Source organism: Crinia signifera, chromosome 1 (genome assembly GCF_055691185.1).
Source record: "Crinia signifera chromosome 1, ASM5569118v1, whole genome shotgun sequence".
Taxonomy (NCBI): Eukaryota; Metazoa; Chordata; class Amphibia; order Anura; family Myobatrachidae; genus Crinia; species Crinia signifera.
The window spans coordinates 404,860,821-404,874,819 of NC_139217.1; the positions used below are offsets into that span (position 1 = coordinate 404,860,821).

Here is a 13,999-nt window from a genome sequence, read left to right on the forward strand (position 1 = left end):
GTCATGCAGCCCAAACCCATTTTTACGTTTCCTGAATGGGGGTACTCAGTTCCAAAACCCGTAATATCGGTTTTGAGTTTAGGTTTCGACTTCGGGTAAAGCTAGGCATAAGCTTAGTATCTTTCAGGACCATTAGGTCTCTGTCAGTTGTTATTACTGGCCACCATCTTTTCACCTTTTCTCATGTTATGTTGCTGGCTGTATTAAACTAATTTATCCATGGGATAGTGTTCAAATCTTTTTTTGAGTTGACTGTTTGTAGTAACCTATGTCTGGAATGACTTATATATATATATTTTCTAACATTTTTGTAACCGTACCTCACTTGCTAAGTATTTACCGTTATCATTAGTGTGTGAATAGTGTACATTATAGAATTATATCCTTTTTGCCTTGTCGCATCCAGTATTTACTGTATTGTACTAGGCAAACGAAAAACAAAAGTCTTAGTTCATTAACCATTTCTTGCCAGAGGAAGCTTTCTAAGACATGCTAAGTTTGATTAAAAGATCACACTGTCTAAAGGAAAGAAATATTTGCTGTTTCGCAGGTTGTCTCTCCCCAGCTGTTCCTGCTCGAATAAATTTTTCTGCAAATACAGTAGTTTCTGGTTTTCTCAAAAATTCCTGATTCTATATATTCAGAGATGCTGTTATTACTTTGCTTAAGCAGTGGTAACAAAATTATTTTGCTGATTTTTCCATATTCACCATGGATTTAGTGCAAGGCTTAGGAAAATGGACGGGAAGTCTTTTTTCAACTTTAGTAGTCAATAATGTAAGATATTACATAACATAAAACTGTTTAAAAGATCCTTCACGATAGGGTCTTCAAATATTGAAAAACGTGACTTCCCAGGTTTTGAAATCATGATGAGTAATGTAAAAGACCGGTATGTCTCAGTGATATTATACTAACGAAATAGATGCAATATTTTACATCAGCCATTCCACTTAAATACCCAGTGTTGATAAACTGCAGTTAGATGGTTGTAATAAATACTCAGATTTATATATTTTACAGTGCATAAAATTGCTATATGCTACCACACAAGAAAACCTCTGTGTCAGGTTTCATAATATCTATGAAAATAGTAATATTTTCTATGCAATATTTAATTTTTTATTTGAAAGCTTGTTAGGCGTGATCTAGTTCATAAGAATTATGGGTAATGTACTAGACCTGTCCTATGTGTATGGCCCAAGGGCATAGACAAAATATTCTGTACAGTATTTTGGCTAATAGCAGATGTAAGGACAGGAGTATACTGTACCAGGGAAGTCTACAACTTTTATAGATGCTACTTACACTATATAAAGCAAACATACCATTTATAACCTATATGGAAAGATCTGTTAATAATAAGTTTAGTATAATAATAGTATTTTTGTACGATGCACTACTTGACCCAGCAATCCCTTTCAGCAATGCAATGCTAGGGTACAACTGCAAAGGCCTGTATACCGATACCAGTGAATTCTGTTAATGCCACATAAAACATATTGTAGCTAGAGCCCATTCTCAGACTCTGACCAATCGGATAGATGCTGCCCTGTGTCTTCTGGCCTGTCAGTCATGTTGGACTTAACAGCATTAGTTGTGCTCCCCCCCTATTAAAAGCTTGCGTGGGTTTCCTCCGGGTACTCCGGTTTCCTTCCACAATCCAAAAATATACAGATAGGTTAATTGGCTTCCAACAAAATTAACCCTAGAATGTCTGTGTGTGTGTACATGTGGTAGGGAATATAGATTGTAAGCTCCACTGGGGCAGGGACTGATGGGAATGTTCAAATATTCTCTGTAAAGCGCTGCGGAATATGTGTGCGCTATATAAGAAACTGTTAATAAATAATAATAAATAATAAATAAATATTATACAGCAGTCACTGACAGCTGAGTGTTATGGGGATGCTGGCTGACAGTAGTGAAAGTAGAGTTGCTGCTTTTTCAGGCAGTCCTGGTCACCCCCTGCACATGCATGGCCACATGTGTCTGCATACACCTTTACCCATTTAGGCATTATAGCCAAGATAGCCATGCAATGGAATTTGTGACATAGCCATACCTTGTGATTATTCTTAAGCTATGCTACTTTAATTTGATTCTTTATACAAATTATTTTGCAGCATAACAATTGGTAATCCTTTCAATAACAACTTGTGGAGGAACGTCTTAGCCATGCTGAGCATTTTGTGGCAAATGATGCAAAAAGGACACATCTGTATGTGCACTGTACTGAAAGCCCAGACTTCCAATCCCAACTGCAGATTCAATGAAGAAGAAAAAACTAGAAATAAATATTAATAATATGATGTATTCATTAAAGAAATCTCTGGCTATGTGCAACACTTTCTCTGGTTTGACTGAATATATACTGTAGGCTGAATAAGTTGTTTTCCAGTCATTCAGTATTTACTATTTATATTTCATTAACATGTTTTTATTTTTTTGGTTTATAATTTCTAGACTGTCGATATTATTATTATTATTATTATTATTATTATTAGTTTCTTATATAGCGCAGCATATTCCGTTGCGCTTTACAAAAGGAGACAGTGATACAACAAACAGGGTATTTACAGACAGTCAAAATCTAGGAGGGCCCTGCTTGCAAGCTTATAGGGAAATAGGTATTGATACATAAGGATAGATACTGTATTCTTTATTGCATCGATTCCACCAGAATGCAAGGTTCTGTGACTGGTTCTGGAATTTGATAAGCTTGCCTGAAGAGATGAGTTTTCAGGGAATGCTTATAGGTTTGAAGACTGGAGGAGAGTCTTATTGTGCTTGGGAGGGCATTCCACAAAGTGGGTGCAGCCTGAAGAAAGTCCTGCAGTCGGGAATGGGAGCAAGTAATGAGTGTGGATGAGAGACGCAGATCTTGGGAGGAGCGTAGAGATCGTGTTGGAAGATATTTTGAGATAAGAGAAGATATGTATGTTGGTTTAGTTTGGTTTATGGCTTTGTGTGTAAGTAAAATTATTTTGTATTGAATACGGTAGAATACAGGTAACCAATGAAGTGACAGAGTAGCTTTGCAGACGATGAACGTCTGGCTAGTCTCGCAGCTGCATTCATGATGGACTGTAGTGGTGAGAGTCCATATTGCGGAAGTCCAATATAAAGACTATTGCAATAATCAATGCGTGAGATAATGAGAGCATGGGTTAGAATTTTTGCCGTGTCTTGTGTAAGGTAAGGGCGAATTTTAAATATGTTTTTTAGGTGCATGTGGCATGATTTTGAGACAGATTAAATGTGGAGTACAAAGGAAAGTTCAGAGTCAAGGATAACACTTAGGCAGGGAGCTTGAGAGGTAGGAGTGATTTTCATCTTCTCAACAGCAATAAAGATATCAGGTTGGTAACTACTATTTATTGGCAGAAATATAATTAATTCTGTTTTTGAAATATTAAGTTTGAGGTGGCGAGATGACATCCAGGATGAAACAGCAGAAAGGTATTCAGAGACACGGCTCAATATAGATGGGGACAGGTCCCTGGAGGATAGGTAGAGTTGAGTATCATCTGCATACAGATGAAAACCAAAAAAGCTGATTAGTTTGCCAAGAGATGAGGTATAGATTGAGAAAAGCAGGGGACCTAAAACTGAACCCTGAGGTACTCCAACTGACAGAGGTAGCGAAGAAGAGGTAGAATCAGACAAATGAACACTAAAGGAGCAGTTACAGTATATAGGTAGGATGAGAACCAAGAGAGGGCTGTGTCTTTAAGACCTAGGGATTGTAGCGTTTGTATGAGAAGTCTGTGGTCAACAGTGTCAAAAGCAGCAGAGAGATCTAGAAGAATTAGTAGTGAATAGTGGCCTTTAGACTTAGCAGTGACCAGATCATTCACAACTTTAGTCTGTGCTGTCTCTGTGGAGTGTTGGGCACGAATGCCTGACTGAAGCGGGTCCAGAAAGTGAGTTAAAAAAAGTGTGTGAGGCAAGTGTAGGCAAGTCTTTCAAGTAGTTTGGAGGTGCAAGGGAACTGTGCATCACATAATCCACAGAAGCTTGGTTATGGCAAAGTTTGTGCACAGTGGGTGTCAAAGCATCTGTCAGAGAATCAGAAGTTGGCGAGAATGGGTGTTTGCTTGACCCATCTTTTTTGATATGCAGAACGGTTAACAGATTTCATTGCCATTGCAGTGCAGCAGCAATTTCACATGTGGCGATCTGACGATTTTGACAAATGAGAGCCTTCACAGCCGAAATTGTGGCAGGGTTGGTGAAAACGTGCAAATGCCTTGCCCGTGGCAAGTCCTTGATGCTTTCATGTCCCGCCTAATAACACTGACCCCACTGGCATATGGTGCACCGTGCGAGACACTGCTCTTCATACACCGCCTTCAGCTTTCAATAAATTTCTGAAGCATGCTTGCCTTTTGGTAGAAGAAATTGGATAACAGCTCTTTTCACTGATCTGGAGGAATCCATCAGACATCCAACCACGCAAAACAACTTTCCAGGAATGAAGAAACTGAGGTGAAGCCATTCACTACACATGCGCAACTGGCAAAAATCCACGCCATCTCTTAGACAACACATTAACCAACTGCGATTAGATACAACGCTGCTAGAGCAAAAGTCTACAGCAAAATCACTAATCATTGGCACTCACCATTGCTTGATTTGGGGTGCCCTATGGTTTGTGACCACATAACCACATAGTTTATATAGAAATCACTGGGGCTCTGCACTCACTAAATTAATTCGCAATAATAAACAGTGGAGATTTAGTTAATTTGATCAATGCATTTAAGCCTGCAGACCCCTTCACCGGACCCAACTTTTCTACAGTCACAATCCATAGGAACCCCAAATATAGGAATTGTGAGTGCTGGTGATTAGTGCTTTTTGTTTATTAGATTTGATTTTTAATTAATCTTTGTGGTCACATTTTCTCATGCATCCTGTTTTAACTTACAGTATTTATCCTAGCTTGGTATTTGCCTGACCTTTAAAAAGCTGTGAGCTTTAGACCATATAGCAGGCCAGAAATCTACCACTAATGGGATAGCTATGTTTATGGTAAATATTTTTAGCAATAGAGTATTTCCTGCAGAAAATTGGGGTTTAGTAGAAGGGGCTGCAGGCTTAAATGCAGTATTCAATACATAAACTAAATTTCCACTGTTTATTAATGTTAGTTAATTTAGTGAGTGCAGAGCGCCTGTAATAGATTGATAGGTACTCTTTACCTAGAACGGCGCCCATCGCGGTCGTCGCGGGTACATCGCGGGTACATTTTTGGCCACCCGCGATGCGAACGACGCGATCAATCATCGCGTCGGTCGCGATGTCGCTAGCATCGCGGGTGGCCAACAATGTGCCCGCGATGTACCCGCGATGGGCGCGATTTCTGGCTGTGGAAAAAAGACAAGTGAAAAAATTTTACATGCTGCCGATGAGAAAGTTGAGGCGTCGCGGTCATCACGGTCATCTTGGCCCGCAAATAGCACCCGCGATGCCTCAATCACCGCGATGACCGCAATTTTCCGCCCGACAATCGCGATGAGCATCGTGGGCGCCCTTCTAGGTAAAGAGTACCGATTGATATATACTAGCTAAGCTCGCTCAAAGCAAAAGCTTTGAAAGCGAGTCTGCTACCTTGTGATTGCCTCTTTGTTTCTGTATTTCTATATAGATAGATACTCCAAATGGTGTTTTCATTGGCTTTCCTTTAAATAGACTATTCCGTGTAAAATAACAACATTTCAAAGAAATCTGTAAACTAGCAATTTTTACATCCCATGTCTCAAATGGTAAAAAAAAAGGAAACTTTCATTTGCCAGCTAAAAGTGTTATTACTATGTGTGTAAGTATGTCAGCAAATGGAAAACCGTATACTGTATATCCATTATGTAAGTGCTGAAAAGTGCCTCCATTTTAGTGGGTTTTGATAGAGCATGTTCATGGACAAACACTTTCCGACCAAATATACTAACATTATACATAAAACTACACCATTAGATTTGATGTGTGGTTTTATTTTCAACCAATGGATGTATCTAGCACACAATTCAAAAAGTAGAACATCGGCAAAGCGGAGGAGTTATATGTCATCATAAACTCACCTTGAGGTTATCATAAAAACATAAGAATATAGGTTCTCTTATTTCTTGTAAATATTTCATCTGAAAAGAACAAAATAATTGCTCTAAGACAGACAAGGCTGCCAGAAACTCCTTTTCTCTCTATTAATCTAGTAATAGTTATTAGAATGTCTTGCAGCAAAGTCCTTGGTTTATTTGGAAAGCTATAATTGGAAGATCCCTTACAGCAGAATAAAAGTCACCATTTTCTGAACACAATGACCATGCTATCATTTAATAATTTTAAAATAGAATCAGAAATGTCTGTCAATAAAAAGCAGAAATCCTAATATATTTGCCTATAAGCAAAATGTAAAATATATTGCTATTACATTATACTCCAAAATGCGCATAATTGTTTTGCTTTCAATATTACTTTTAGTACTACCGCTGATGAATTCCAAAATGTTTTATTAGAGAAATGTAGACTATAACAGGGAAACTGTTTGGCATATGTATTCTAATCTTTTCTCTGTTCATCTTTCAGAAAGTGGGATAGTTTGGAACAAAATAATATGAAATAAATCATTTTACTGTGACATTTTATAGTGTGTTTGCCAAATTCAGAATTTTTATTCTTTCATACTCAAAAAACAGAAAGTCTCTTGGAACCATATTATAGCAGCTTGTGATTAAAAGAGTTTCGCCCTTTCGCCCGCATAATACGGATGCAATTCTGTCCGCCTACAGCGATCATACGCTCTGTTGTATTGTTGTTTATAGCCTACTATGGGCAGTGTAAGCATGGGATAACATTCTACAGTTCGATTTTTAGAAATAGGAATCAAAAATAATTTTGTGACTTAATTAATTTCCTGATACCCAAATCTATTAGGTGGTTATTTATTTCAAAGCTTCCAATGTTTTGGAAATAATTGAATTTGAGTAAAACTGAACAATTTAATTTAAGGAGTTTTCCATCACTAGCTATACAAACTAATTAAAGAAAGTGTAACATTTAGAAACTCTTCTTGAATTTTCAGGTAAATTCCAAATGAAACTTCTGGGGTTCCGAGATTGCCAACCAGATGCCTTCACCACTGGACCTACAGACCGGACCCTCTACTGAGACCAATGCCTGCATCTACCTAGCTCTTCTACTACTCAACATCAGTGACTGCTGCCTTTGAGCAGCATGATCAAGATGGCGCCGCTGATGGCTGCCTAGGAGCTGTGCAGCTCAGCCAAATATGTTCCATGTGTGATAACTGTACTGTCTCTCTGCTTGTATTGTTACCTACCTGGCTGTTTCGGCGACCAGTGGCGCCGCTGATGGCTGCCTAGGCGCTGTGCAGCTCGGCGGGTATGTGTTCCCCACATGTAATGTCTTAATGTAATGTATGTAATGCCTTCACCCCCCCCCCCCTTCATCCCTGCTTGATGCTGCACTGTAAATCCACAAAAAATTCCTAGTGTGCGCAAGCATACATGGCCAATAAAGTTGATTCTGATTCTGATTCTTGGCAGTCCCAGGTTCTTGTGTCTGGGTACTGGTATTCGAGGTTTCATAGCTACTTCTGAAACTAATTGAATTTAGATAAAGCCTTGGAGTGCAATCTTTTCAGGGTTGCCATTCTGGCTGATTGCCCTGTCACTGGCATTTCCCAATGCTGTATTCAGCCTGAACAGTGAGGAAGTGCTCTGGTGGACACCACTGCTCCACATAGGCTATTGCCTACTGGCTGACAATGGTTGAGTGCCCTACTTCTTCTCCAAACAAAGTTGTTCAGTTCCCATTTATCCTGTTCCTGCTGCCTCTCTCCCAATCAGGTTTTCCCTGTGACTTGCTGTAACTGTTTGAGTGCCCCAATCACTGGCTTCTAGATGTTTCATTGTGGCTGCTTCTGCATTACCCTTCCACTAGCTGTAAGTCCTGAGCTCCTCAGATTTGTAATGCGATCCTAACATTTGAGATTTCTGCTCCACTTAGCCAATTGGGGTTCATTTATCTATACTATACTATAATACTGTATATACTATAATTTTATAAGCTGGCACTTATTTACCCCTTTTCTCAGTTACCTCTATTGCTTAAATATTGCTGAAATTCCCCAATACCTGAGCTCTCACAAATAGACAAAATACTGTATCCAACAGGATCTACATTTGTTGAAGAAAGGACCCAGTAAACAGCCCATAACTACTGTATGTTGCCTCCCTTCAAGCTGACCTTACACAGGTGGCAGATAGAGTAGTATCATTGGAGGACCATAGGATAATGGTAGCTACTATAATAATCTGGGCATATAAGAATATGGAAGATGTTCTGCCACAGGGCATGAAGGACACACTCACTAAGATTTTTAAATCTGAAATGCTCAGATTGAATTCACCCAGGAACATAGATTTTTAGGCCCTATTGATATGTTGCCTGAAAGACCTTCGGACATCATTTGCCATCTACATTTCTTCACTGTCAAGGAGGACATTTTTAAAAAAGCAGTGTCAGTGGTCAACTGAACTAGATTTATCAAGATCTCTCCTGGAAACACTACAGCAAGGTATCTGCTTTGCTCCAACAGAAGAACTCAGAATGTGAGATATAACATATTTGTAAGGTTTTCCTCTCAGTATCCAGTTCACACATTAAGGGAAACCTCATTCAATTTGAGAATTTGGTGATATACTGCATTCTCATTTGGCCTGTCCCCACTGTCTCTCGCTGACTGATTACACCCATTGAAAGCTCCTTCTCCCCAATTGCCTAACAAAGAGCCCTTGGAATAGGTCAGGAAATCCTGGAAGGTACAGTACTTCAGGACTATCCAGTAACAGTTTGTATCCTTTCTGAAGGTTTTTGGCCATAAATATTTTATCTTTCTATGAGATGTTTTGCCTTTTATTAGATGATGCTTCTACCTGTTTTGTGGCTAGGCCTTGGTTTATTGTTTTTATTTACCCCATGCTTGGTAATTTCTCTCTCTCTTTATCTTTGTAATTTTTTTTTCTATTGTGTTTATATTATGAAAAGGATCACAAACACAGGGTCTCAGATGACGACTTTGTTGCTTATTCTCAACAGCAGGAGTACAATTTAAACATGCTTGGGATAAGCATATTGATATCCTTACAAAAAAATAAGGATCAAATATGGTTTGAGGTAACATGTTTAAAAAAAGGGGCAGACTAGATGGGCCAAGTGTTTCTTATCTGCCGTCAAATTCTATGTTTCTATGTTTCTAGGTGACAGGATAGCAGGTTACATTGGGTATCACAGGCAGTAGCATACAGGTTTTCTGAGCATAGCAGACTTCTAACAGGCTTCAATGGTCCCTATAATACCCCCGGCCTATCACTCGATGAGACAGACCACCATCGAGAGCAAGGTCACTCTGCCCTGGAAAGCTTTATAACACGAAATCCCAGGTGTTGCTGAGTACACCTGGGATTCTGCTACTGCTGCCAAAACCTGGTCTTTGCCGGCGATAGGGCCGGAGTCTTGGGTATGGGGGGGGGGCAGCAGCAATCTTCTTCCGACAACACGTCCTGCAATGCCCCGAGCTTCAGAGCTTCCAGCGAGTGCAGATGGCCGGGCGTGCAGGCACTGGGACAGGGGCTGACGTCACACGCCGGTGGGGATGGTTTTTTGAATTAAGTCCAGCTTCTGCAGCTAGCAGATGCCGATTATAATCCTAAGCAGCGTCTTTTCAGCTTGGCATCTCCTGTTCCTGTGTGTTCCCAGTCCCAGCCTTGAGCCTTGTCCAGCCTCTCTGCTTCCAGCCACAGTGTCTTCCTGGCCGTGTCTGCTGCATCATCTTTTCAGATAAGTCAGGGGACATTACCCTGCAAATATTGTCTTTATATGTCTCTTTATTACATCTTCTGCATTCGCCAGCACAGGAAAGTTAGCTTCTCCCAAGGGTTAGGGGTAGTCTGTCCCTGTGCTAGTAATAAGTGTTGCTTGGAATTTCTTTTGTACCTGTGCATTGTTGCACTTTCAGCTTTGGGTTTAGTACTAATTCCCAGGAAACAGTTTATTTATTTATTTATTTACAGTTTCTTATATAGCGCAGCAGATTCCGTTGCGCTTTAAAATAGTAGACAGTGATAAAACTAACTGGGTAACAACAGACAGACTTGGAGATAGGTGAGCCCTGCTGCAAGCTTACAATCTATAGGGATATAGGAGGGAAACACAAGGACAGGCACCAGTAATAGCCATAGGCGTGCGCAGGGGGGGTGCCGGGGGTGCACAGGCACCTCCTAATGAGGGGCACCCCCCTCACGATTTCAGCCAGTGTCGAGGAGCGGAGCAGGGCTGGCCGCAGTGACAGACGGCAGAGATGCAGCCAGCAGCATACACACTACTACATCTATAGTGAGGCGAAGCCCCTGGCTGCCTGTAGGGGGAGCTGAACTGCACATCTCATCTAAGGTATTTCATTCCTAGCAGCGCTGGCCGGGTGAGGACTGGAGGACTGAGGAGCACTTCCTGATGATTGAGGTGTGCTCCTTTTTGGGAGGTGCTGGAACAGGGGGGCTTGTTTGTTAAAAGAGCAGTTTATGACTTTGTTTTAGTGGGTGGGGTGGTATAAAAAGTTGTGGTTATATTGGTTTGTTATGATGCTGGCTGCTTTTTATTGTGTAAAAAAGGTGTGTGTGTGTGTGTGTGTGTGTATATCAGCTTTGTGCATGTATATTGTGTATGTGTGCATAGGGGAGCTGTGTATACTACAGTACATCTGTGTGTGTGCAGGCTGTGTCTGTATGTATACTATATGTGTACATGTGCGGGCTGTGTATATGTATACTGTGTATATGTATACTGTATATGTATACTGTGTCATACTGCAGGGGGGCTGTGTATATGTATACTATGTGTGTGGGCATTCTGTATGTGTATACTACATCTGTGTGTATGTAGACTGTGTGTGTGTGTGTCGGCTGTGTGTATGTATACTATGTGTGTGTGTATGTATACTATGTGTGTGTCGGCTGTGTGTATGTATGCTATGCGTGTTGGCTGTTTATGTGTATGTATGCTATGTGTGTGTGTCTCAGCTGTGTGTATGTATACTGTGTGTCATACTTGCCTACAATCCCAGAATGGATGGAAGGCTCATAAAAATTGGACACCATTCCTGGCCTCTCGGAAGTGTAGGCAAGTCTCCCAGAGCTTTATGTACTGCATGTATGCTTTGCTGGAAACATGTTGTGATGTGATTTCAGTATTAAAGTGTGAGTTTGTGTATGAATGGAAACCACCTCACAAGAATCCTGCGTTTGCTACTGGGTACTAGGGGTACAAGTGTCCCGGGTCCTGCCACCCTGAAGAGAGGGGAGGGCACGGGCCACTGTACCTGAAATGCCACAGCCTCCTTCCCTTGTCCTTCCCTTTTTAACCACTGGCTGGATGCTGCCGCCACTGACAAATAAAGTGGTTTCAGTGTGTGGCATGCAGCATTCGGCCAGCGGCTCAAAGGTGGGGTGCAGTGCACACCACCAGCAATGAGCATGAAACTCCAACTGTCAAAGAGAATTTAACCACCCCTTCACAGGGAGCATGAAACCCAACCCCTGGGAATGAGCATTTCACCCCACCCCCTGGCAATGAGCATTTCACACCCCCTTCCCCCCGCTGGCAACGAGCATGAGACCCCTGGAAAGGAGCATGTAGCCCAGGGCAACAAGATGTAACCCCTGGCATTGAGGAAGAAATCCCTGGCATCAAGCATGTAACATCTAGCAACGAGCATGTGGGTGAATTTGTGTGGCATAATATGTACTAGGCATTATGGTGTGTGTGTGTGTGTGTGTGGCATTAGGACGTGTTGTGTAATATGTAATGGCCATTACGGTGTGTGGCATAATGTGTGTCAAATAATGTGTAATGGGCATTAGTGTGTAGCATTATGTGTCATGGCCATTATGGTGTGTGGCATTATGTGTAATGGGCATTATGTTGGGTGGCATTATGTAGAATGGGCATTAATGTGTGTGGCATTGTGTGGGGTGGGCATTACTGTGCATGGCTTTATGTGTAATGGGCATTACTATGCGTGGCATTATGTCTAATGGGCATTACAGTGTGTGGCATTTTGTGTAATAATAGGCGGTGATGGACACGCCCCTGGAATGGTGCACCCCCTAAGAAAATGGGCTGCGCACGCCTATGGTAATAGCATAGCAGTTCCACCAAGTTACATGTCCAGAAGGGAAGCTAAATAATACATAAGTGCCTCAGAGGGTTATGCGTGTAGCACCCTTGGGTCCCATCCTCACTTATAGGAAGACAGAGTGTGGCCACATCATCACTGCGTCACATCATCATGCATTGCATCATCTCAAACTCCTGTGAGCAGCCTTGTCCTTCCTAAGACCTGGTGGCACTGGTCTGAGGCAGGACCTAATTTGGCCCCACAAACGTGGCTGTTGTAGTTGAAGCCTTAGCCCGCAGGAGGCAAGCAGGACTTTTGAACTTCTGCAACTGGGTAGGCACAATTTGTCTTTCCTAACAGGTACACTCATTCAATACTAAGTTAGCATAAAAGGGTGGTTTGGGCACCGTGAACAGTCCCTATTAGCAGTCATGGTTCATTTATTCCTAGATACAGTATGTACTGTGCTCATAAATTTTTGAAGTAAATGACACCCTGGGTCATTTTACACTATTATCCTATGATGGATGCTTAGGCAACAAGGTCTTGGGGCTCTTATGGTTCATGATCCTCAAAGTTATTAAAAAGCCCAGAGTAGGGTTACATGGAGTGGAACAAGTAGTGTACCAAGCAGACACTGATGGAAACTTTTAGTGCATGTTATTAGATAGTACTTACTTTATATGACTTTGGGCAATGGACATTTAGTTATAATCTCTATGTCCATCAATTTCTGTTCTAAAAATAATTTATATGTCCAGTAATATGGTAAAATGAGAAATGATTCTTTAAAGGACAGAGATTATCTTTAATTTGGAGATATACACCAATGATCACAAGATTTAGTTGCCTAAAAACTGTCTTTTTATTACGTAAAAATAGGAATAGGAGTGATAGAGTCATAGTTGCCTACCATCCTGCATTCTGCAGCAGACTCCCTGCACACTGTGATTTTTGTCAGGAAGAGACTGACAAAGAAAGAAAAAAACGCTTTTTGGGTGCACTCCTTTAAATTTGGTTGAATTCAATGGTTATTTTTAAAACATAACTTTTATTAAAGACTTTTTTTTAAAAAAGAATGGCACAATTGGTTAGGTAATTGGTTTAAAAATGTAGTGTGATCCTTGAACAAAAATTGTTAAGTAATAGTAATTGTTGTGTCACACTTTAATTTTACATTTATGCAATGTATTGTCAAAGGTACGATAACCAGTGAACATAGGCAGTAAAATGATTCAGTTCCCCCTAAATGTATATAATCTTTTGTGCTAATATTGCACCATGGGTATACCTGGAATGGTTTACCAAGGGAGGAAAAAGGGGAAGTCACAACCTCCAAAAATAAATACACTATAATAGAAACTCACTCTGGCAGTCATAAATACAGATATTTGACTTGAAACGGCGGCTCGCCTCCCTTGTACTTATATTGCCACACCTGGTCTTCCCCAGGAGTCTCCCACCTAGGTACTATCCTGGCCCTCCACTGCTTAGCTTCCAAGTTCGGGGAGGGTTTGGGCAATCCAGCGGGGTATGGTGGCAATATGTCAAGGGTTATTGGGTGTGATTCAATCAATTAAATCTGTTTGACTGCAGATAGAGATGGCGCATCAATTTTGACCCTTATTATTGGGTCTAACAGATTTTTGACTGAATTTACTGTCTGCACATAGACCCTCCTTATTGGGTGGGCATGGAGGTCGAAAAAAAAGGATTTTAATAAATGGCCATTCTGGGGTCAGGAAAGGCAGACTGTATAGATAAATCACTTATGTGTATATATATTAGATGACAGATTTT

The 13,999-nt window shown here is 40.9% G+C and overlaps 1 pseudogene; it reads right to left on the reverse strand.

Moving 5' to 3' along the window:
- Window positions 1-13,625: 13,625 nt before the first annotated feature.
- Window positions 13,626-13,744, reverse strand: LOC146038441 (5S ribosomal RNA; annotated as a pseudogene).
- Window positions 13,745-13,999: the final 255 nt, after the last annotated feature.